General features: G+C 37.5%; 1 pseudogene; it reads left to right on the forward strand.

The window, feature by feature from the left end:
- The first annotated feature begins 706 nt into the window (after positions 1–706).
- On the forward strand, positions 707–1,389 carry LOC116550058 (annotated as a pseudogene).
- Positions 1,390–26,967: the final 25,578 nt, after the last annotated feature.

Raw genomic sequence — 26,967 nt, forward strand, 5'->3', positions numbered from 1 at the left:
CTCCAGAGCCTCATCCTATCTGTGTTATCTTGGCCAGAGGCAGGGGTAGGGGCTGGTGAAGCTGGGGGAGAGGAGCTATACCTGCCAATCAAAAGCTGCTTCCACTTGGCCCAGGACTATGTTTACTGACTGCCAGATTTCTGGTGGGGACAGATCAGGGCCACAAGCTTTCCCTAGTGACACTTCCAGGAAATTTACATAGTGTTTGCTTAAGTGGCAAAGATTCATGGTAGATGTGGGACAGATAGCAATTAATCCTTCTTGTCACTTTCTCACAATTTGGACTGGTTAGACTGTAGTAGCTATCACCATAAAACAATACACAGAGAAATGTTCTCTACAGACATTATATAGGGACACAAACTATGTATTTAAATACGCAAACCATTAAAGAGTCAAACCCTATCTAGACACAACTAAATACAGGAAAAGTAACATCTGGTGACATGTTAAAAATGTCAAACTCTTAAATATTTCTATCTATATTCTAAACTTGCAAAGTCATAATGCATATCTATTGTAGAGAATAGAAGCCACATAGTTTCGCGTCTGGGTGAGCGTCTCAATTCCTGGAATATAGCCAGTGGCTTCTTAAACTCATGATGATGGCACTTGAGCAAGCACCCAGTGAGGCTGACTAGGCTTTCAGCTCATCGGCCCTTGGCCCACTCCCACTCCACTTGCACAGTCCACCCAGTGGGTGGATATGCGACAATGCGTGTCTGCTCTGCTGCTTGCCATGGGGTCCGCTGCCCTGAAGGCCACAGCCATGGTGATTTTTCTTCATGGATGGGGAGATATCGGGCACAGATGGGCAGACTTTGCAGGTATCAGAAGTTCACATATCAAATATATCTGCCCACATGTGCCAGTTATGCCCATGACATTAAATATGAACATGGCTATGCCTTCTTGGTTTGATGTTATTGGGCTTTTACCAGATTCGCAGGAGGAGGAACCTGGAATTAAACAGGCAGCAGAAAATGTAAAAGCTTTGGTAGATCAAGAGGTGCAGAATGGCATTCTTTCTGACAGAATTATTTTGGGAGGATTTTCTCAGGGAGGAGCTTTATTTTTATGGACTGCTGTTACCACACAGCAGAAACTGACAGTCAGTGCACATGACTACTGGATTTCATTTTGGGCTTCCTTTCTAAAGAGTCCTGTGAATGGTGCTGATAGAGATATTTCTATTCTCCAACGCGTGGAGATTGTGACCCATTATTATCCAGATGTTTGGTTTCCTTATATCTTTTTTCTTATTTACATTGGTAAATCCAGCCAATGTAAACTTTAAAACCCATGAAAGCATAATGCACATTTCATGTCAACAGAAAATGATTGGATGTCAAGCAATTCACTGATAAAATTCTACCTCCAATTGATTAGCTTCAGTAAGAGGCCTCGTGTAGAAGTACACAGCAGTGTTATAGTGGAATATATACTTTTTCCAGTGTCTGATTTTCAAATTTTTAAAGTTTTCAGTGTTAAAATGTTTTGCAAATACATACCAGTGACACCTTATAGGAAATTTATCCTGTCTCCTCATGAAAAATGTAGGATCTTTTATTTACCTGTATTCTTATGACTCAGAATATATTCGTAGTAAAATAGGTGAAGTAGCTAGCTTCTTTTTTCACAAATAGAATTCAGCAAAGTAATAAAATACCACAACAAGATTTTTTATTACATAATTTGAAAATTACTGGCATGCTTAATAAAAATTTGTTCAGTTATAAATGAGCAGTTAAGATACCATTATCTTACATGTTGTTTGGTGTGCCCAGATCACAGGATGTGTATGGGAGAATGCTTATCATTCTCCCATATCTTAATTCCCTAAATCCCCTTGAAAGGGTTATGCAATTTTCCCTTTGTGTTCTCACCATGTTACTTGCAAATTTTGACTTTAATACCTATCACATTGCTGAAATTATTGGCTAAGACTTCAGCCTCATCTACCAGGATGTAAGCTTCTCACAGGTAACAATTATGTCTTCATCCTGGTAGGCCCACTCCTAGCACAGTTCCTGATACTTGATTTGAACTCTACACATTGTAAATGAATAGATAATCAAAGGAATTCACCCACTCCTTTTAGTTCATCATGCCTCAATTCTTTCAGAGTATCCAACTTGCATCCCACCTAGTCTATCCAAGTACTTTCTTAAGAGTCTATAAAGTCTCAGAGGATCTGACTTTCCTGCTTCTTGCCTGCAAAGTCCTTCCTCCAGATGCACTCGTACAAACAGCTCCTCAGTTAAGAAGGTTGTTTGAGTGATCTCTTTTGTCCTAAGCATCTCTGGCCTCCCTTCTCTTCACACAGTATATTTGACTACTACCTCTTTGGTGTCCAAAATGTCCACTAAGGGGGTTTTAATTAGTCTCGAAAACAGTTTCTTGCTCTTGTTCACACATTCTGTTTTTTGTTTTTTTGTTATACAATAAGCTTTCAAGTGTAGTAACCATATCTTATTAATCTTCATATCCTCAGCACTAATTAGAACCTGGGAAATAAGAGAACCTTAATAAAAGTGTGGTAAATTATCTGAATGTTGCTACCACACATTTTATGGTGAAAGTGCTATTATGGAAGTTTTTGTTTTTCTTGGTCTTATATCTTTCTCTCCTCTTGCCCTTTCCTCTAAGTACTCTTTCACTAAAAGGGAATATATCTGAAGTAAGTAGGGTTTGAAATATAGTTTTTTAAGGGGATGAATGAATGGATAGAGATACAAACAAAAAGAATAAAATATTACAAAAATGCTACTTTAAAAATTAAAAAAGGGAATATAAATTGGTATAGCCACATGGAAAATATCATGAAGGTGCCTTAAAAAAATTAAAAATAGAATTACTATATGATCCAGCAATCCTACTGGTAAGAAATCAAATCAGCATCCTGAAGTGACATCTGCACTTCTGTGTTCATTTTAGTGTTATTTACAATAGCTAGGATATGGAAACAACATTAGTATCCATCAGTGGATAGCTGGATAAAGAAATTGTGACACATATATACGGTGAAATATTATTCAGCTATAAACAGAAGGAAATCCTGAAACTTGCGACAACATGGATACAACCGGAGGACATTATACTAAGTGAAATAAGCCAGACCCAGAAAGATGAATACTGTATTATTGTACTTATATGTGGAATTTAAAAAGCATTGAGTTATAAAAACAGAGTAGGATAGCATGCAGGGGCTAGAGGAAGATGAAAATGGAGAGATGTTGATCAAAGGGTTTAAACTATTAGTTATAAGAGGAAAATGTTCTGGGCATCTAGTGTAGAGCGTAGATGGTGATGAATGTGTTAATCACTTTGACTGTGGTAATAATTACACAATGTATACATATATTAAATCATCATGCTGTACAGTTTGAATCTATTCAATCTTTATTTAACAACAAATATTTTAAGATAACAATTACAAGGGGCTAAAATCCAAAATTTGAAGACCAAAAACAAGCAATGAGATTGAAACTGTAATAAAAATACTCCCAGCAAAGAAAAGCCCAGGGCCCAATAGCTTCCTGCTGAATTTTACCAAACATGTAAAGAAAGACTAATACCAATCCTATTTAAACTGTTCTGTAAAATAGATAATACTTCTAAACTCATTCTATGAGGCCAGAATAAACCTGATATCAAAACCAAACAAAGACACACCAAAAGAAGAAAGCTAATGAGGAATATTGATGCAAAAATCATCAGCAAAACATTAAGAATTCAAATTCAACAACATGTTAAAAATAACACTCATCATGACCAAGTACAGTTTACTCCAGGGATACAAAATGAATCACATATGAAAATCAGTCAAAGTGATATATCATACCAACAGAATGAAGGCAAAACCCATATGATCATTGCAATTGATGCTGCAAAAGCATTTGATAAAATTTATCCTCCCTTATTTAAAAAAAAAAACCCTCAAGAAAAACCTGGATGTTTAAGAAACTTATCTTAACAAAACAAAAACCATATAAAACAGACCCACAGCTAGTGTCATGCTGAATGGGGAAAAATTGAAAACCTTTTTTCTAAGATCTGGAAGAAGACAAGGATCCTCACTTTCACCACTCCATTGAACATAGTACTAGAAGTATTAGCTAGTCAAAAAAGAGAAAAAATATATTAAGGGCATTGATTTGGAAAGGTAGAAGTCAAATTATCCTTGTTTACAGATAATATGATCTTAGATTTGGAAAAACATAAAGATTACACCAAAAAACTATTAGAATTGATAAATACAGTAATTTGTTAGAATACAAAATTCAATATAAAAATCAGTGACATTTTTATATGACAACAGAACAATCTGAAAAAGAACTCAAGAAAGTTATTCCATTTTCATTAGCTGCAAAAAAGCAAAATACTTAGGAATAAACTTAATCAAATAAGTGGAAGATCTCTAAAATGAAAACTATAAAGCATTGATGCAAGAAATTGAAGACAAAAAAAGAGAAAGTTATTCCATGTTTGTGGATCAGAAGAAACAATATTGGTAAAATGTTCACACTACTCAAAGCAATCTACAGATTCAATGCAATCCCTATCAAAATACCAATAAAATTCTTCACAGAAATAGAAAAAAAAATCCTAGAACCACAAAAGACCCAGAATAGCCAACGTCATCCTCAAAAAAATGAGAACAAAACTGGAGGAATCAAATTACCTGACTTCAAAGCATAATACAAAGCTATAGTAACCAAAACAGCATGGTACTGACATAAAAACGGATACATAGACCAATGGAAAAGAATAAAGAACCTGGAAATTAATCCATACAGCTATAGTGAACTAATTTTTGACCAAAAGCCAAGCATATACACTGGGGAAAGGACAGTCTTTTCAGTAGATGGTATGGGAAAATAGGATATTCATATACAGAAGAATAAAATTAGACCACCGTTTCTTGCCATATACAAAAATCAAATTAAAATGAATTAAAGACTTAAATCTAATAACTTAAACTATAAAATTACTATACAAAAACATTGGGGAAACTCTCCAGGACACTGGACTAGGCAAGGATTTCTTGAGTAACACCCCCACAAGCGCAGGCAACCAAAAAAAACCAAAATGAACAAATGGGATCACCTCAAGTTAAAAACCTCTACACAGAAAAGGAAACAATCAACAAAGTGACAAGACAACCTACAGAATAGGAGAAAATATTTGCAAGCTCTCCATTCAACAAAAGGTTAATAACCAGAATATTTAAGAAGCACAAACAACTAAATAGGAAAACAAATCCAGTAACTGAATTACAAAATGGGCAAATGATTTTAAACAGGCATTTCTCAAAAGAAGATATACAAATGGCAAACAGGTATGTGAAAAGGTGCTCAACATAACTGATCATAAAGAAAGGCAAATCAAACCTGCCATGAGATATCATCTCACCCCAGTTAGAATGACTTTTATCCAAAAGTCAGGCAATAATAAATGCTGGCAAGAATGTAGATAAAAGAGAATTCTCATACAATGTTGGTGAGAATGTAATTTAGTGCAACCCCTATGGAGAACATTTTGGAGATTCCTCAAAAAAACTACAAATAGAACTACTTTATGATCCAGAAATCCCACTGCTAGGTATATACCCAAAGACAGGAAAACAGTATATTGAAGAGAGATCTGCACTCGCATGTTTATCGTAGTGCTATTCACAACAGCCAAGACTTGAAAGCAATCTGAGTGTCAATCAACAGATAAATAAAAAAAAGTTGGCCGGGCGCAGGTGGCTTAAGCCTGTAATCCCAGCACTTTGGGAGGCCGAGGCGGGTGGATCACGAGGTCAAGAGATCGAGACCATCCTGGTCAACATGGTGAAACCCCGTCTCTACTAAAACTACAAAAAATTAGCTGGGCATGGTGGCGCGTGCCTGTAATCCCAGCTACTCAGGAGGCTGAGGCAGGAGAATTGCCTGAACCCAGGAGGCGGAGGCTGCGGTGAGCCGAGATCGCGCCATTGCACTCCAGCCTGGGTAGGGAGAGAGAAACCCCCCCCCAAAAAAAAGTAAAAAAAAAAAAAAAAAAAAGCCAGGAGTTAGAGACCAGCCTCGCTAATATGGCAAAATCCTGTCTTAAAAAAAAAAATACAAAAATTAGCTGGGAGTGTTGGCACATGCCTATAATCCTAACTACTTGGGAGGCTGAGGCAGGAGAATCACTAGAACATAGGAGGTGGACGTTGCAGTGAGCCAAGATCATACTGCTGCAGTCCAGCCTGGGTGACAGAGTAAGACTCTGTCTCAAAAGAAAAAACAAACAAACAAAAAAATCTAGTCTTTGATTGCACAACAGGCTGACTACAGTCAACACTAATTTATTGTACATTTAAAAATAACTAGAAGAGTGTAATTGGATTGTTTGTCACACAAAGAAAGGATAAATGTTTAAGGTGGTGGATACTCCATTTTCCCTGATGTAATTATTATACATTATATGCCTGTATCAAAATATCTCATATACCCCATAAATATATACATGTACTATGTTCCTACAAAAATTAAAAATAAATTAAAAATTAAAAATTAATTAAACAAATAGAAGAGCCTTGTTATGGTTGCTTTTATGTGTCAACTTGACTGAGTCACAAGGTACCCAGTTAAACATTATTTCTGAGTTTGTCTATGAGTGTGTTTCCGGATGAAATCAGCATTTGAATCAGTAGACTATGTAAAGCAGATCACCTTTCCCAATGTTGTTGGGCATCACCCAATCCACTGAGAACCTGAAGAGAACAAAAAGATAGAAAAGGGAAGAGTTTTCTCTCTCTGCTTGACTGTTTGAGCTAGGGCATTGGTGTCATATTTCAAGCTGCTATAACAAAATATCATAGATGAAATAGCTTAAACAGAAATTTATCACACTTCAGGAGCCTGGAAAGTATAAGATTAAGGTGCCAGCAGATCCAGTGTCTGGTGAGAGCCCCCTTGCTTGTTTTTAGATGGCTGTCTTCACATTGTATCCTTACGTGGTATCGGGGACAGGGAAAGAGGGAAGGAGGGAGAGAGGGAGAGGCGGGGGAGGCGGGGAGAGAGAGAGAGAGCACATATTCTAGCATCTTTTAATAAGGGCACCAATCCCATTTATGCGTGCTCTACCTCATGATCTTATATTAACTCCCAAAGGCCTTACTTCTTAATACCATTACATTGGCAGTGAGGAGCTTAACAAATGAATTTTAGGGGGACACAAATATTCAGTCCATAGGAATCAGTCTCCTCTTGTCCTCAGACTGGAACTTTACCAGCAGGACTACTGGTTCTAAGGCCTTCAAACTTGGACTGGAATTTACATCAATTCTCCTGATACTCTGGCCTTTAAACTCAGACGGGAATTACACCACTGGCTTTCCTTGGTCTCCAGCCAGCTTGCAGATTATGGGAGTTCCCAGCATCCATAATCATGTGAGCCAATTAATTCCTTGCAATAAATCTCAATCTTTCTCTCTCTCCTCTCCTTCTCCATATCCTATTGATTCTGATTTTCTGAAGACCTTTTTTTCTAATACAGCCCCCTTTTAATTCATTTTGAAATCCTTAAATATTTATTTGTTTAAATTTCTTTTATGCTTAATTTTCCAAAGCCCCATTCTCAGCAGAAATTGTAGAATACAAATGTAGCCAGGGTTAGCCAGCATGTGGTGAAAGGGCAATGCTGTTGGTAGAAATGTAAACTGGTACAATCAATATAGAAAACAGCATGGAGTTTCCTCAAAAAATTAAAAATAGAAATACCATATGATTCAGCAATCCTACTTCTGAGTATATATCCAAGGGAAATAAAATCAGTATCTTAAAGAGTTGCCTATACTCTTATATTCTTTTAGCATTATTCACCAGAACCAAAATATAGAAATAACCAAAATGTCTGTTGATGGATAACTGCATAAAGAAATTGTGGTGCATATATATAACTGAATATCATTCGGCCTTGAAATGTAAGAGATCCTGCCATTTTTGACAACAAAGACACACCTCTGACAACAATATGCTAAGTGAAATAAGGGAGACACAGAAAGACAACTATTGCCTCTTCTCACTCGTATATGAAATCTAAAAATCAAATTCACTGAAGCATAGAGTAGAATGGTAGTTGCTACCGGCTGAAGAACAAAATGGGTAGATGTTTTGGTCAAAGGGCACAAGAGTTGTTATGCAAGATGAATAAGTTCTATACGTCTAATAATATACAACAATGTGACTATAATTAACTATCCTGTATTGTATACTTGATATTTGCTAAAAGGCTAAATTTTAAGAATTCTCACTACAGCAAAGCAAAGAGACAAAACAATAACTTCGAGGTGATGGATAGGTTAATTAGCTTGTGATGATTATTTCACAATGTATATGTATATCAAAACATAAAGTTGAATATCTTAAATATATACAGCTTTTATTAATTGTACCTTAATAAATCTGGAACAAAAACTATACCCTGTTCTCATGGTATGTTTTTAGGGAGTAAATTGTATTTTTAAAAAGTATGTTATTTATGATAACATGTAATGAAATTACTACTTTTGGTTTTAAACAAATTGGTGAACATTTAAATTTGTTTCAATTTTATATTCGAATGCAGTGATCATTAGGAAACAATTTTCATGTAAGAGTGCAATAAATTCTTAAAAGTAAATATTTGTAAACTGCTGATAGAACATTTTATACTTTGCAAATAATTCCACATTTATTATATAATTTTGAGTAGTTGTATTTTTTCTTAAATCAGGACATGATTCACACACTATAATATTCACCCCTTTAATCTGTACAATTCAATTGTTTTTAGTATACTCACAAAGTTTTACAATTATCACCACTATCGAATTCTAGAACTTTTCATAACCCAAAAATAAACCTTGTACTCATTAGCAGTTACTCCCCCTGTCACCCTTTCACCAGCCCCTGGAAACCGCTCATCTACTTTGTCTCTGTGGATTGACCTATACTAAACATTTCATATTAATGGAATCATAAAATATGTGTTTTTTTTTGTCTGGCTTGTCTTAGGACAATGTTTTTAAGGTTTAACCTACGTGTTGAAGCATGTATCAGAATTTTATTCCCTTTTATGGCTGAATAATATTTTATTATACAAAAATACCACATTTTGTTTATCCATTAATTGAGGGACATATGGATTGTTTCCAATTTTTGATGCTGTTATGAAAAATGCTACTATGAACATTCATATACAAGTTTTTGTGTGTGTAGATATGTTTTTGTTTCCCTTAGGTATATACCTAAGAGTGAAATTGCTAGGTCATAGTGTAACTTTATGTTTAATTTTTTGAGGAACTGCCAAACTGTTTTCCAAAGAGGCTGCTCAATTTTTTGTTCATAAGCAATGTTTGAGAATTCAGTTTCTCTCTATATAAGTCCATTTTCATGCTGCTGATAAAGACACACTGGAGACTGGGCAATTTACAAAAGAAAGAGGTTTATTGAACTCACAGTTCCATGTGGCTGGGAGGCCTCATAACCATGGCATAAGGCAGGAGAAGCAAGTCATGTCTTACATAGATGGCAGCAGGCAAAGAAAGAGAGCTTGTCCCAGGGAACTCCCATTTTTAAAGCCTTCAGATCTTATGAGACTTATTCACTATCACAACAGCAACACAGGAAAGACCCATCCCCATGATTCAGTTACCTCACCGGATTCTTCCTATGATACATGGGAATTCTAGGAGTTACAATTCAGGATGACATTTGGGTGGGGACACAGCCAAACCATCACTGAACATTCTTACAAACACTTATTACTTTCTTTTTTTTTTTTTTTTTTTTTTTTCATTTCAGCCATTTCAGTAAGTATGATATAGTATCTCATTGTGGTTTTGATTTGCATCTCCATTATGGATAATGAGCTTGAGAATATTTTCTGGACTTTTTGGCCGTTTGTATATCTTCTTCATAGAAATGTCTACTAAGATCTTTTGCCTATTAAAAAATTGGGTTTTTATTATGGAGTTGTAATTGTTTTTACATGTATTACAAATACTAGACCCTTATCAGATATAAGGGTCAAATATTTTCTCTCGTTCTTCAGGTTCTTGTTTTACTTTCTTGATTATGTATTGGAAGCTCAAAAGTTTTTAGTTTTAATGAGGTCCAATTAGTCTAGTTTTTATTTGGTTTCTTATGTTTTGAGGTCATATCTAAAAAAAGAATGCCAAATTTAAGATCACAGAGATTTAAATCTATGTTTCTTCTATGAGTTTTGCAGCTTTGTCTCTTACCTTTACACCTTTGATCATTGTGAGCCAATTTTTGTATATAGCATGAGGCAGGGGTTACACTGCATTTTTTGCAGGTGAATACCCAGTTGTCCCAATGCTATTTGTTGAAAAGATTATTCTTTTCCGCATTGAGTTTCTTGGCCCCCTTATCAGAGTAGTTTTACCTTTACCTCAATTTTTCCTACTTTCAAGTTAGTCTTGACTCTAATTATGTCTTTTGCCCAAGTTTAAAGTACACATTCTCAAAGAAGCAGCTCCCAGGTAATTACAGAAAATATTTGGCAATGAAGCCAATTCTGGGAAATGGTTTAACTCAATGTCCATTAAAACATTTTCCAGGATAATCAGTCACAATAAGCTACTGGCTTTGTAAGAATACAAATAATTCTGTGTAAAAATTAACTTGAAGTTTTCCTTATCTTTTGTAGACTGGATTTCCTAAGGTCCTATTAGTGGGTTGTGCTAAAAACTGTTTTATGCAGCAATTTTTTTGACTACTTGATTGGATTGGTTTTAAGTAGCTTCTTTTATATTTTCTAACAGTTTTTATTTTAGAAGAAATGTAGCCACAAACATTAGAAATGCATTGCTACAAAGAAATACCTGAAGCTGGGTAACTAATAAAGAAAAGAGGTTTATTTGGCTCATTGTTTTGAATTCTCTACAAAAAGCATGGTGCCAGCATTTACTTCTGATGGGGGCCTCAAGAAGCTTCCAACCATGGCAGAAGGCAAAGGGGAGCTAGCTTGTCACCTGGCAAGAGAGGGAGCAAGACAGAGAGAGAGGAGGTGCCGGGCTTTTTGAAACAACCAGATCTCATAGGAACTCATGGAGTGACAACTCACTCATTACCACGAAACCAGTGCCAAGCCATTCATGAGGCACCTACTTCCATAATCCAAACACCTCCTATTAGGCCCACTTCCAACATTGGGGGGGATCACATTTCAACATGAGATATAAAGGGGACAAAACATCCAAACTATATAATTAGTAAACAGCTAAAAAGCATCTCCCAATATGAAAGAGTTTACCCATCAGCTATTATAAGAATACATTTGCTGAGCTAACAAACCTAGGCAGCAAGGTTAAGATGAAAAGAGGCTTTCAGACCAAGGGAGCATCACAATAAGAGATAAAAATTAAGCAATAGTTTCTTTTGTTGCTGTTTTTTAAGGAGCATGTGGGATAGGGGAATAGCAGATGACTGCCATGAATGTTTTAGGTATGGGGAGAATATTGAAGTTAGATTAAATTAAACTAATAAAAAGTCTCAAATATGTGCCATCATTTGGGGGAAGATATGTAAAGAAGGATTATATTTTTCTTAAAAGGGGGAAATGAAGTCCGTCAATCCAACTAACATTTCTTAGCCATAATTTGGATGGTAAGACTTTTGGTAGAACTGTAATGTGTCAAGGCGAAGTCCCTCTATTCCCTGCCAAATTGTTTTATCAGAGTCAATCATGGCAGATTTCTTGAGACTTATTCCAAATGGATTGAGGCAGAGTAATGCAGATTATGGAGATGGGGTAAGCACCATGGCTGCTTAGCAGCTCCAGTGTCACATAAAGGAATAGAAAGAAAAGGCTAAAAAGTACTTTTACACACGTTCAAGTTTGCTCTGTTTACAGCTGCGATGGTTGAGTTTCTCAATGTGTTTCTTCAGAATTGGAGTTTAGTGGAAATTATTTGCATATTCTGAAAAAAGTTGACTCAGCCTTGGTTTCCAAAGTTGTTTGGAGCTGCATTTTTTTTTGTCTTTGTATGTCTTAGAGAATGAAACTGAGTATCAGACTTTCTAAATTCCATTTTCTCTAAAGTTTTACAATCCTTCTGTATTAGTCCATTTTAGTGCTGCTGATAAAGACATACTGGGCAATTTACAAAAAAAAAGAGGTTTAATGAATTTGCAGTTCCATGTGGCTAGGGAGGCCTCACAATCATGGCAGAAAGCGAAAGGTACTTCTTACATGATGCCAGCAAAAGAGAAAACTTGTGCAGAAAAACTCCCATGATTCGCTATCATAAGAATACATGGGAAAGACCTGTTGCCATGATTCAATTACCTGCTATCAGGTCCCTCCCACAACACGTTGGAATTCAACATGAGATTTGGTTTGGGAAAGAGCCAAACCATATTACCCCACTCCTGGCCCCTCCCAAATCTCATGTCCTCACATTTCAAAACCAATCATACCTTCCCAACAGTCCCCCAAAGTCTTAACTCAGTTTAACATTAACTCAAAAGTCCACAGTCCAAAGTCTCATCTGAGACAAGGCAAGTCACTTCTGCCTATGAGCTTGTGAAAGAAAAAACAAATTAGTTATTTCCTAAATACAATGGGGATATAAGCATTGGGTAAATAATGGGAGAAACTGGCAAAAACAAAGGGGCTACAGTCCCCATGCAAGTCTGAAATCCAGCAGGGCAGTCAAATTGTAAAGCTCCAAAATGATCTCCTTTGACTCCATTTCTCACATTTGGATTACAGTGATGCAAGAGGTGGGCTCCCATGGTCTTGGGTAGCTCTGACCCTGTGGCTATGCAGGGTGCAGCCTCCCTCCTGGCTGCTTTCACAGACTGGCATTGAATGTCTGTGACTTTGCCAGGTGCACAGTGCAAGGTGTTGGTGGATCTACCATTCCCAGGTCTAGAGGACTGTGGCTCTCTTCTCACAGCTCACTAGGTGGTGCCTCAGTAGACACTCTGTGGGGGCTCTGACCCCATATTTCCCTTCCGCACTTCCCTAGAAGAGGTTCTTCATGAGGGCCCTCTTGCTGCAGCAAATTCTGCCTAGGCATTCAGGTGTTTCCATATATCCTCTGAAACCTAGGTGGAAGTTCCTAAACCCCAATTCTTGACTTCTGTTCCCTCACAGCTCAACACCAAGTGAAAACTGCCAAGGCTTGGGGCTTGCACACTTTGAAACCATAGCCTGGGGTCTACATTAGCCCCCCTCAGCCACAGCTGGAGTAGTTGGGACACAGGGCACCAAGTCCTTAGGCTGCACATAGCACAGGGACCCTGGGCCCAGCCCATGAAACCGTTTTTTTTCCCCTTGCAGGCCTCTGGGCCTGTGAAGGGAAGGGCTGCTGTGAAGACCTCTGACATGCCCTGAAGATATTCTCCCCATTGTCTTTTGGATTAACATTGGACTTCTCATTTTTAATGCAAATTTCTGCAGCTGGCTTGAACTAGGAAAATAGGATTTTCTTTTCTATTGCATTGGGGGGTTGCAAGTTTTTCAAATTTTATGCTCTGTTCCCTTTTAAAATGGAATGCTTTTAACAGCACCAAAGTCACCTCTTGAATGCTTTGCTGCTTAGAAATTTCTTCTGCCAGATACCCCAATTATCTCTCTCAAGCTCAAAGTTCCACAAATATCTCAAGCAAAGGCAAAACGCAGCCAGTCTCCTAGCTAAAACAACAAGAATTACCTTTGCTCCAGTTCCCAACAAGTTTCTCATCTCCATCTTCACCTCAGCCTGGTTTTCATTACCCATATCATTATCAGCTTTTGGGTTTAAACCATTCAACAAGTCTCTAGGAAGTTCCAAACATTCCCATATTTTCCTGTCTTCTTCTGAGCCCTCCAAGCTGTTCCAATCTCTTCCTTTTACCCAGTTCCAAAGTCAATTCCACATTTTTGGGTATCTTTTCATCAGCATCCACTCCTGGTGGTAATTTATTGTATTAGCATGTTTTCATGCTACTGATAAAGATTACCTAAGACTGGGCAATTTACAAAAGAGAGATATTTAATAAACTTACAGTTCCATGTGACTAGGGAGGCCTCACAATCATGGTGAATGGTGAAAGGCACTTTTTACATGGTGGCAGCAAGACAGAGAAAACTTGTGCAGGGAAATTCCCCTTTTTAAAACCATCAGATCTCTTGAGACTTATTTGCTATCACGAGAATAGCATGGGAAAGACCTGCCCCTATGACTCAATTACCTCCTACCAGATCCCTCCCACATGTGGGAATTCAAGATGAGATTTGGGTGGGAATACAGACAAACCATACCACCCCTCATCATAGATATAAGCAAGGAAAATATCCTCTCTTCCTGCTCCCTGTGTATGTCAAAGTTGTTAAAGTGAATATCATACTGAGGGTAACAGTCAAGAAGGGAGGACCTCAGAGTTGGGAAGGTCACTGAAAGAGGTTTAAAGTCTGTGTTAAACATGGTAAAACAGAAGAAACACTGGTTTGGGAATCAGAAAGATGAGATCTCAGACCAGCCCAATAATTTTGGGAGAAACTTTAAACCTACCCTAAATTCTAAAATCTAGATGTCATGGCTTGGAGAAACCACCCATTTCTGTGGCTCAAAGAGTCAGTGAAACAATGTCTACAAAAATACCTAGCTATATTAGTCTGTTCTTGCACTGCTATAAAAAAATACCTGAGACTGGATAATTTATTTAAAAAAAAAAAAAAAAAAGAGGCTCATGGTTCTGCAGGCTGTACAGATAGTATGGCCAAGGAGGCCTCAGGAAACTTTCAATCATGGTGGAATGTGAAGGGGAAGCAGGCATGATTTAAGCGTCTGGAGCAGAAGAAAGAGAGAAGGGGAATATGCTACACACTTCTAAACAACCAGATCTTGCAATAACTGACTCATTAGCATGAGAAGAGCACCAAAGGGGAAATCCATCCCCCATGATCCAATCACCTCCCACCAACATCAAGGATTATAATTTGACCTGAGGTTTTGCCAAGGACATGGACCCAAAGCAAATCACCAAGAATCTATGAAACACCAATCTCCATGAGATATTATCAAAAATAAGCTTTTCAGATTTCCTAGGGAAATAAGGTCAATATCACCGACCACTTGTATTAGGGTTCTCCAGAGAGACAGAACTAATGGAATATATATATTAAACCTGTTTAGAATATGATTAATGCTGATTCCCCAGAGGCTGTGGTCCTACTAACGTGAACAGCATGAACATTACCTGTGGATCTGTCAGAAATGTAAATCTCAGGCCCCAAGAGGTGTATTGAATCAGAAACTTGGAGGAGGGTTCAGGAGGGCAGGAATCTCTGGTTTAACAAGCCTTCCAGGTGACTCCAATTCATTCTAACGTTAGAAAATCACTGCTCTCATTGAAGTTTTTAAATGATCTATCATATACATGGGAGTTTATTATGTATAACATACCTGTAATATGTATACGGGAGTTTATTAAGTATTAACTCACACGATCACAAGGTCCCACAATAGGCCGTGTGCAGGCTGAGGAACAAGGAGAGCCAGTCCAAGTTCCATAACCAAAGAACTTGGAGTCTGATGTTTGAGGGCAGGAAGCATCAAGCACAGGAGAAAGATGAGGGCTTGGAGGCTAGGCCACTCTCTCTTTTCACATTTTTCTGCTTTTTATTCTAGCTCTGCTGACAGCTGATTAGATTGTGCTCACCCAGATTAAGGGTGGGTTTGCGTTTCCCAGCCCACTGACTCAAATATGTTAATATCCTTTGGTAACACCCTCACAAACACACGGAGGAACAACACTTTTTGTCCTTCAATCAGGTTGACACTCAGTACTATCCATCAAAGCACGGTAGTAGTCTGGATATCTGATTGAATGCTTAATTAAATAAAATCAGTCAATTACATTTTTACCTTATCTTATTCCTAAAAATATCTAAGAGCATTCAAGGAAAAAATAAATGGAGAAAAAATAAAAATAAGTTAGGACAATAAAAGTAAAGGGAAAAAGTGTAGAAATACACAAAGCCAGGAATGAAATGAGCACCCAGATCAGGCCACAGGGCCCTTCAAATGAATAGAGATGGACAAAATCTTAGCTCTCAGTTTCAGGCAGCCAGTTTGAGAAGGAAATTCACTCATGCCGTGATTCATAAGATACCCAGAAAGAAACACCAATAGCCAAATAAGAAAACTTATCTCTGTGGATCTTCAGAGAGGGGACTTTGTAACAGAGTGAATAGTCTCCTCAACAACACCCACATAGCAAACCCAGAGTCTTGTTCCATACAGCTGTTTTGAAAGTCACCATTCTAAACACTTTATATGTATTTTCCCAGTTAGATTCAAACAACCTTGTGAACTAGGTCAATTTTTATCTCCAAGAAAACTTAGACACGGTGAGTGTATTAGTCCATTTTCACACTGCTATAAAGGTACTACCCAAGACTGGGTAATTTAAAAAGAAACGAGGTTTAATTGACTCACAGTTCTGCATAGCTGGGAGGCCTCAGGAAACTTATAGTCATGGCAGAAGGGGAAGCAGACATCTTCTTCACAAAGTGGCAGGAGAGCGAAGCGTGAATAGAGAAGAGCTCCTTATAAAATCATCAGTTCTTGCGAGAACTCACTCACAATCAGGAGAATAGCATGGGGGAAAACCACCCCCACGATCCAATCACCTCCCACCTGGTTTCTCTTTCAACACGTGGGGATTATGGAGATTACAATTCAAGATGAGATTTAGGTGGGGACACAGATGTAAACCATATCAGAGAGGTTGGATGACTTGCACCAGTTACCACATTTAGTAAATGGTGAAGGTGGGATTCAAACACAGGCATTCCAGCTTCAGAGCTTATCCTTCAAAGTGAGTCAAATTATTCAGAAAGAAACTATTTCATAAGAGAGTCATGTAAGACCATCCATGGAAGTCTCTCTGTAGCGCTGTGGCTTAATTCATGAATTTTAGAGATTCTCAAACTTCAGCATGCACAGGAATCTCTTCCATAGTTAACAAAGCTGCACAGGGGATTTTAATTATGATAGATCATTGAAAAACGTCAACTAGAATAGTGATTGTCTAACATTAAAATGAATTAGAGTCACCTGGAAGGCTTGTTAAACCAGCAATTCCTGCCCTCCTGAACCCTCCTCCAAGTTTCTGATTCATAGGGCCCGAGATTTACATTTCTGACAGATCCCCAGGCGATGTTCCTGCTGTTGGTGTTCGTGTTGGTAGGACCACAACCTCCAGGCAATTGTCATTAATCTTAGTCTAAACAGGAGTAAGTACTGGTTGACAAACAGTGAATATAAAATTTAAATTAAAATTTTATTTTCTGAGAAATATATGGTTCCATCTTTTGTTATTGGGACAGATGCTAAGAAATAGAGTCAGTCCTGATGCACAGCTTGTGGCTTGTAGACATATGTAGGCAGTGCGCTTTTATAAGGTTGGTGCAAAACGAATTGCATTTTTGCCATTACTTTTAATGGAAAAGGCCGCAATTCCTTTTGCACCAACCTAATATAAACTAAAAATAAAATCCTAAGCCCCTCAATTGACTGAATGGACACCTCTCTTGGCCAAGGGGACACCAGATAAACCGTAAATACTGAGTTTCTGTCCATGACTGGACAGGAGGTCAGACACACCTTGTTATACCTATTCCCTTTTGCAATTTAGACACAACAATTGACCAGCATTAACGTTAAAATAGAGATCATAAGACTGGCAGAATCGATTCTTTGTGGCAATAAGATACCAAATTATAAACATGACCTAAGGCCATGCCATGCAATGGTTAAGTCATGCACCCCTGCACTTAAAGAATAAACTATATTCTAACTGCTACATGGTTTTACTTTTGCTTTATCAGCTAAACAAGCACCAACCTTGAGATAAGCAATATTGTAAGAGTTGCAGCTCACTGCCAGATGATGACTAACTGACCCTGTTCCACAGCTCCTAACTACAGCTTTGATCAAACAAGGTACTGAGTTTTGCAACTTTCCCTTGATAAGAGATTGCAAGCCAAGGACTGGTTCTGGCCAGTTTACACACTTGAGTGCTTTCATTTCTCTGCTTCATCTTTTGACCTGTAGGGCCTACTTGTAATACATTTAAATGTTACATCTCCTAAGTGAACATGGGTCCTGCATAACATGCATGTTTATTAAATACATAAGCATTAGGACCACCTTCATGAGTATTCATAGCTCCTCCTGTAACCTGTTGAATACATATATATGCCAACACATTCAACTTAAATCCCTGTTCTACCCTTCCTTCCCTTGAAGTTCCTGCTAATGGCTTTGATTAGAGGCTATGCTTCTTAGCCTCTAAGAATAGCCAGCTTGCAGGCTATAACCCTTTGTAAGAAATAAAGTTTCCTTTCTAAATTTATAAATTGTGTGATTTTCAAATTAACTCATCAAACTGTAGGATTATACTGACATAAAGTATCACCCAACCGTTACACAGCATGGTCTTTTAGAAGTCACCTCCCACTCCAAGCAGTTTATCAACATATTCTTTCCAATCACAGAGAAGATTCTCTCTAAAGACATTTTCATTAGTATTTGTTTCCACTCATTACAAAATATTTTGAATGATGAATAGGAATTTTATACACAGACAAAGCTTGGAAGAATGTCTCAAGCAGAAGGCAGAGGCTTGCGTAAGAGCACATGTTTTGTTTTGGATTGGTTTGTTTTTTTCAGGTAGGGTCTTCTTTATAGAAAAGCATGAAGTGTGATGCAAGCTAGTGTAGGGAAAAGAGGCTGGCATTAGAGTCTGTAGGGTCTTTCAAATTATGTAGGAAGATTTGACATTCTCCTTCCCCAAGTGGAGAGATCTTGATATGTCTGAACAAGAGTGATGTATTCAGTTTCATTTGAGAGGAGCATCCAGCATTGTGGAAGTTGACAGGAATGGATACAGAGACCTGTTATGAGACTCTGGAAATAGTGAGAGATTGTGAGAGACTGAACAAAAACAGTGGTCATAGGGATAAGGGAGATGGCAGACATTAAAAGGCAAATAAAATTGAGAGCCCTTAAGGATTGGTGGAGAGAAGGGTGTGAGCAAGAGGAAAGAACCAATGTAAAGTCCACATCTCTGATTGATGAGGACTGGGTATCTTCTTGGTGCCATGACCATGTGATCGTATATTGCAATTTGCCTAGGACTTTCCTAATTTTAACACTGAAAAGTCCAGTCTCCCAGAAAACTGACAGTCCTGAGTAAACTAGTACAGTTTGCCACCCTAGTGATGAAACTGATATCCTGGTCCCTGAGATCACTACCAGGCCCTTCCAAGGCCACTAAACTGCCCTCTACCCCCATCTCTGCCAAGTTTTCTAAATTAATGCATTTGTACCCCAGCCTCAGTTCCTGAGCCAGGAACAGATTACCCACCAGTCAGGACTGCTGCTTGACTCTAGTACAATCATCTAGGGTGCAGTACCTCTACATAGCTCCCTCCTCCCAGTGTCTGCACCCTCTCTCCCACATTCTGGCCAGAAATAAGACAAGCTTCTCAGAAGTATCTCTAGCCCCTCTGACTTTAAATATCCTCACTTCTGGAGTCTTGTGCTCTGTGTCCTCCTAACTAGCTGGCAACAAATTATGGTGCACCTATGACACCAGAATTAGAGTTAGAGGAAGAAGAGCACTAGCTTTGGAGTCATGTAGATCTGAATCTGTACTTTGAGTGAGTGAACTCAAGCAAGATACTTAACCTCTTGAAGCCTCATCTATAAACATGAGATTGTTGTTGAAAATCAATAATATGACAGATAACAGAATGCTAGCCATCCATCATTTGATTTTTCTTTCTTAGGTCTTTATAATTTTATATGATGCCTTTTTCATCTCAGGAAAGAGTCTGAGATTAATTCATTGTCTCAGCCTTAGTCCTTCCCAATCCACACTCCTTTTCTCAGCAGCCTCTACTGAGACCCCTGCGTGGCTGTTGCTGAGTCTGCCTAGGACATAATTCCTATAGGAAAAATAAGAGTTATTGGGAGGAAATATATTGGCAGTTTCCAATACTACTAGGGTCACACTAACTCCACATGTGTTTTGTTGAGTGTCTGATTATATAATCATACAGGCATTCATCCATGTTTAATTCTGATGCCATTTCCTTTCTGAAAAATATAGTTCTAATTATTGAATAATCTATTGAAGGATAATTCTTCTTTTTTTGGAGAAATCAATGATACAGTAAGTATAATTGTTATTTTTTCTTCCTCAGAAAAATGCATATTTTAATGTATAGCAGAAGAATTGGTTGGTGAAGCTGAAAGTAACTTATGCCTTAAAAAACTGTTTATGTTCTTTTTAGTATTTATGTTAGTCAACGAGTAGAAGGCTTAGTATAATCAGCTGAATTATCTAAACTTCCAGAAGGTAGACTTTAAACATTTTATTGGAAATGTGGTTTTGTGCTCCAAGACAGGAGATGAGTAAATAGCATCTTGACAGTCAACAAAATAAAAGTTATTGCTATTAACTCTGTATCAGTGAGTTAGATGTCAATCTTGGGGCAGATTCTAGAATGGACTACTGAAAGGAGACAATTCTGTAAACCCAAGTGTGAAAAGAAAATATCTTGGGCCCCCAAAATCACTAAGGAGAACTCAAGCTGGAAACTGTTTAGGGCAAACCTGCCTCCCATTCTATTCAAAGTTATCTCGCTGTTCACTGAGATAGCTGCATATCTGATTGCCTCCTTTGGAAAAGCTAGTCAGAAACTCAAAAGAATGCAAGCATTTGTATCTCACCTGTGACTTGGAAGCTCTCTCCCTGCTTAGAGTCTTCCTGCCTTTGCTCCAAGTTGTCCGGCCTTTTCAGACTGAACCAATGTACTTCTTACATATATTGATTGATGTCCTATGTCTTCTTAAAATATATAAAACGAAGCTGTGTGATGACCACCTTGGTCACATGTCATCAGGACTTTCTGAGGCGTGTCAAGGGCACGTCCTCCACCTTGGCAAAATAAACCTTATAAATTAACCAAGACCTGTCTTAGATTTTCTGAGTTCACATAAGTTAACAGGAGTACCCAAAAGCTTTCTAGTAAGTATTTCAACTTGAAAGAACATATTTGAAGAAAGGAACCTGTTGAGTATATTATCAATGATTTTAGATTAAAATGTGGAGGACACTATTACTAAATATGTGCATAGCATACATGTGATAAATAAGTCATGGCAATTCAAAGCATATGTACAAACCTAAGAAGATGAATCAAGAAAAATATGCCATATTTATCATTATGACAATGTAGAGATTACTTAACTTTAATACATAAAAATGTTTTTGAATGTTTATTGAATAATAAGCTCAGTATGTTTCTGCAGTGTAGAAAAGCTCTCGCAATCTTGCCTGCATTGCTATGAGAATCATGTCCAGAACCAAGGAGCTGTCAGTCTACTCCTGCTTTCTGCTGCCAAACAGAATCTGAAATAGAACATTCCACTTAGGAGCTCAGCCAGAGTCAGAGAGATGAGTGCCCAGGATAGTGAAGAAATTTAAAATTTGAGACATGAGGAATCGCTGAAGCAAATGGAAAAGGGAAGACTTCAAGTATATAAAGGCTGTCACACGGGAGAGAAGCTCAAGTTGTCTCTCTGATGGTCCCAAGAAGCAGAATTAAAATAGTAAATGGAGCTACAGGAAGACAAATTTCATGTTAATGGCAGGGGGAAAGTAAGTCTAACAGAGAAGAAAGGAAGTATTTAAATATGAAATAAGAAGGGATGAGTCGTCCATCAGTACTGAGGTATTGAGAAAGAATGGGCTCTTCAGCATGGATATTACATGGAGGTTTAGATTAATTTTTCAAACCAAAGGTACTGTGGTTCTCAGAAGGTCACACCAGGTCAAGACTCTTGCAATGAGAACTTACAATTAATTGTTTTAGGGACTATGAAAATGGAGTTTGTTAATAGAGCATTCACAATTAATTGCCTCTAATTGCATTTATCTTATGCTCTACTAAGTCACCTGGAGTTCTTTGCTGTGAACAGGCTGTCTTACCCTGGTTGAGGCACAGTATTTTATTCATATCAATTCACTCACTGAAAATATCTGTATTTGGGTCCATTTTAGTAGCCTCATTTCTTTTAAAACCTCCTGGACATTAAACTATTCACTACCATCATTTGTTTATCCAGGACAAAAGTATAAATTAAGCTGTGTCTTCATGGCCTGTCAATTAATGTGGTTTAACTATACAGTGATACAAGTGGAGAAGAAGATATCGTTCTAAAAGATGTATCTTTTAGAATCAATGATAAGAAAAATAAAAATGTAAGCATAAAGGACTTGTCAGAGTACATGTTGGTGTGTTTCTTCATGAGGCTGAAAGGCACACATTTTCTTTAAACACTGAATTTTCTTCATAAGCAACCATTTTGAACCAAAAGCCACCAACCTCATATAATAAAAGAAGCCAAGTGGTAAAGGACAGTGACTGCTGTAGCTATACCAACAGAAAATTGCTGTGAGAGGGCAGCCTGGCTAACTTCCTATATCCATGTTAATGACAGCTAGTCTAAGCTTAGGTTAAAAAAAAAATTGCAAAGAAGATGGATCAGCCTGACAGGAAGCTGGATCATGTCAATGCCATTTACTGCACTTAAAATAAATTCACCATAAGAACTATGTTAACACTTTATCTTTTCATTGCTATCAGGAATGGAAGATGTTCCAAAGAGACAATATTTTTGGTGATAAAAATGGTAGAAGAAATATCAGGGTTTTTTTTCTTTCTGAAGGAGAAAAAATGAACACATTTGGCCATGAGCAATAGTAAACTTGTAGCAGAACAGAGGTGACCAGGGAAAAACATTTACCTCATTAATTTCTTTAAACTTGATTCTTTTGTCTAGCTATATTCAAAAACAGTTTCTGACTGGCTAGTCTGAGTTCCATGGAAGCCTTCTGACTTGATAGGAGGAGTGGACACTTGGATCAGCTGGGATTACAGGGTATTTCTACAGGATCTCTTTCAATAGATTTTCAATTCTATGAGTCCTAGAATCACAGCAGTCACCAACCAAATGCTTCCTTAATAAATGCCATATCTAGGAGTCCTGGATTCACCTCCAAATATGCTAAACATTTTCAAAAGGATTACAATACAGTCGCCTATGTCAAGACATGACTATGACACCAGGTGGTTGGGCAGGGGAGGGAGACACGAACAGGAAGCAGAGTGGAGCAAACAGTGTTCTAGACGTTTGAGAGTAACTTCACCCCAGTTCCCTTTTCTAATAGTATGTTAAGTGTCCTGGAATGTCCTTTCTTCTCTTCCCTTCTTCTCTACATTTCCAGCTCCCTGAATTTCCCTTTTTCACCTCCCAGAGAACCCAAGATTAAAATGTGGTAAGGCTCGGCCAAGAGAAAATTATTCCTCCCGACCCTGATGGAGGGGGTGTGGCCAAGTGTTGTCCTGGCTTCAGAGCTGACATATTCTGACAGGTGCTATTATTGCTAGAGGGAGGTCTTTCTCTTTAGGAATTGGCTTTCCTTTGCAGTTCATGAGCATTCAGGTCTTCACCTTGTAAGACACATTTCAGTCTTCATCTGTTCAGTCAGTTATTTACTTCATTAGACTGGAAGAATAATTATTGAAATTGTGGTTAACAATAAGTGATGTTCATTTAAGTTTTAGGGACTTGTGTATAAATCTACAGTCTCTAGGATAGATTATTCTATCCTATCTAATTATTTTATCTTTTATCTTAGGAAATGAAAGTAAAAATTGATACAATTAATTGACGTCAACCTAGAAATTTCACTACATATATAATCTACATGCTGTGCTTTCATCAAGAACACTCAACATCTTAAGGAATACAGAGGTGAGCATAAAAAGAAAAAAACACTAAAAAGTGCTAATGTAAATGACTGCAGGATGCTACTCAGGAAAAAAAATCATCTTAGTTTTAACAGTATTTAAAATGTTTAAAGATTCAGCTCACAAATGGCACTCAAAGAGCACACCCTTCACAGTGCAGTGCTTGTAAGTTATGCAATTTATGAAGGTAGTCGGAGTATATAATTAGGGGAAAACTCTGAGTGAGTTTTTAAATTAAGGTCTAGTCAAAGCTTAAGAACAAATGAATGTTGGGAGAAAATCTGGCTTACGTTTTTTGACCAATAATCTCCACAATAGCAATTGATTAAACCTGACATGTACTTTGAACTCTAAAAACCTTAAGAGTGAAAATAGAAACCCATAATTGAAGCAAATGCACTGTGTTTTTATATACAAATGCACCTGGCTTTTTTCACCAGCATAGTTAAAGTGTATACTGAGTGTATACACTTTTTCATCTAAGTGTATATATATATGGGTACACTTGCAATGGGGCAAACATTTTCCATTGAAAAGCTATATCTCATTGCAAACCTAAATACTCTATTGACAAACTGCTTGGGTAAACCATAGTATATAAGCAAGGAAGCTAATAGGTTTCCATTTATCTATACTCATAGATAAGTTTAGAGAAACTATTCTTTGAGTATTTACTTGTACCTAACACTTTTCTAGCAGCATAAGTGATACAAAGGAAATAGTCTGTACTTCCCTGTACTATAAAAATTAATAATCTTACAGAGGAGTTAAGAGTTACATGCATTATCAAAATAGTAAATAACATCAGTCTATTTATAGGCCACAATGTGTCTTACAGATATTGTATATGGTTTTCAAACTTTAGCGTGCATTAAAAATTGCTCAGGGTGCCAATGAAACATGAAGGTTTTGAAACCACATTTAGATCCAAAAGGGCAGGGAATCTGCATTTTTGTCAAGCACCCAATATTATTTGAATACAGTTGACCCAAGGAGCACCCTGGGTGTGTGCATGGAAAGTCATGGATCAGGGATTTGGGCAAGCACTGGGATTGTTAGGATGGATTTGAGATGAATCTACAAGGTCGAACTTCCACAATAGGTGGCATTTAAAACAGAGATGGCAACCATATTCTTGAAAGAAGGAAAGGTTTGAAGAACACAGATTGGGAGTTAACATTGTAAATATAAACATAAGCATAAGACAGAGACAACCAGAAGGTAGGCCTGAGAGAAGCATGTGGGATAACTGCATAAAAACTAGTTTCCATTCTGCTTGTTGCCAGTTCATTCTAATGACAGTTTCTTTTGCTATTCAGAAGCTCTTTAGTTTAATAGATTCCATTTGTCTTTTGGTTTTTGTTGCCATTGCATTTGGTGTTTAGTCATGAAGTCCTTGCCTATGCCTATGTCCTGAATGGTATTGCCTAGGTTGTCTTCTAGGATTTTTATGGTGTTAGGTCTTATGTTTAAATCTTTAATCCATCTGGAGTTAACTTCTGTGGGACACAGATAAAGCTGGAAACCATAATTCTCAGCAAACTGACACAAGAACAGAAAACCAAACACCACATGTTCTCACTCATAAGTAGGTGTTGAACAATGAGAACACATTGACACAGGGAGGGGAACTTCACACACTAGGGCCTGTCAGGGAGTCAGGGACTAGGGGAAGGATAGCAGGGGGTAGGGGCCTAGGGGAGGGATAGCATTAGGAGAAATACCTAATATAGATGACGGGGTATTATAGGTGATGGTTGCAGCAAACCACCATGGCACATGTATACCTATGTAACAGACCTGCACAATCTACACATGTAACCCAGAATTTAAAGTATTATAATAATAATAACTAGTTTCCACTCCATGTTGCTTAGACAATGCAAGCATCTTGGACAATCTAACTTCTTTAATACTAGTAAGAAACCCTTCATTTCCTCTGTGCTTGAACCTGAGTTTCACATAATTTATAACCATTCACAAGGCTCAATGGCAAACCCCAGAACTACAGTCCCTAAACTAACCAAACCAGGTATCTCCGCACAAATTCTTGACTTGATGATTTAGTGCTTAATGCCAAATGAATAGTCATGATGGTAAACCTCAAATGTAGTACAAGAAGCATTGCCTTAGGAGTCAAAAAGAACTGGATTCAAATAAATGCTTTTGCCATTTAGTACCTGGGATATTTTCCTTTACCTTTTTGAATTTTAGTTTTCAAATCTATAAAATATAAATAATAATGTATATATATAATTTGTATCAAGCTTTGATGATTAAATGAGATGGTAAATATAAACTCTCTGGCACATAAGATAAAACTATAACAATGAATAATGAACAATATTTGTGATTTTTTTTCTTAGTAAACATGTTTCTGAATTAAGGGCTAGTCAAAGCTTAAGAACAAATGAATGTTGGGAGAAAAACATGTTTCTGTAAAAACCATGCTTTAAATGAACTGAATCATGATTACGTAATGGTGTGATTCAGTTTAGATAAAACATAACATAATTATGATATAGTAAGATTTATGATTTTCTGTACAAAGAAGAGGTGAAATTTGACAACTGTGACTAATTTGTCCTAGGCATAGAACTAGTTAAAATGTGACGTGATTTGAAGGGTACCTTAAAATATGTATCCAAGGGGCCCCAAAATCTCCCTTAGAATTTCATTCACCAGTGACTCTTAAAGAGACACGCGGCTCACATCAGTCATTCATGTTTAGTGTAAATTATTATATTAGATTTTTGTTCATTCTATGACAGTAAAGAGAAAACCACTGAGGAATAAGAGGTTGGCCGAAGGTAAGGAGAAAGTGAGGCCGTTTTGTAATAATGAACACTCACAGAAGATTCAGCTGGCTAGAGTCTAGACCCTAAGAATAGGGTCCTGGAGCCTTCCTTTGGTGAGAAACGAGAACCTGAAGAGAGAAAATAGGGCACAGAAAGGAGGGACTGACAAATGTCAAATGCTTTTCCCTTAGCTTCCATCTAGTTTAAGTTCCCTGCACATAGGCTCTCATTTCCTTTAAATGTCACACAAATGCCTTTTCATTTTTTGGTGTCATCTCACAAAGTAAAATCCTCTAAGATGAGAAAGTGA

The sequence above is a fragment of the Sapajus apella genome, unplaced genomic scaffold (assembly GCF_009761245.1).
Source record: "Sapajus apella isolate SASKATOON/1434 unplaced genomic scaffold, GSC_monkey_1.0 scaffold7, whole genome shotgun sequence".
NCBI lineage: Eukaryota > Metazoa > Chordata > Mammalia > Primates > Cebidae > Sapajus > Sapajus apella.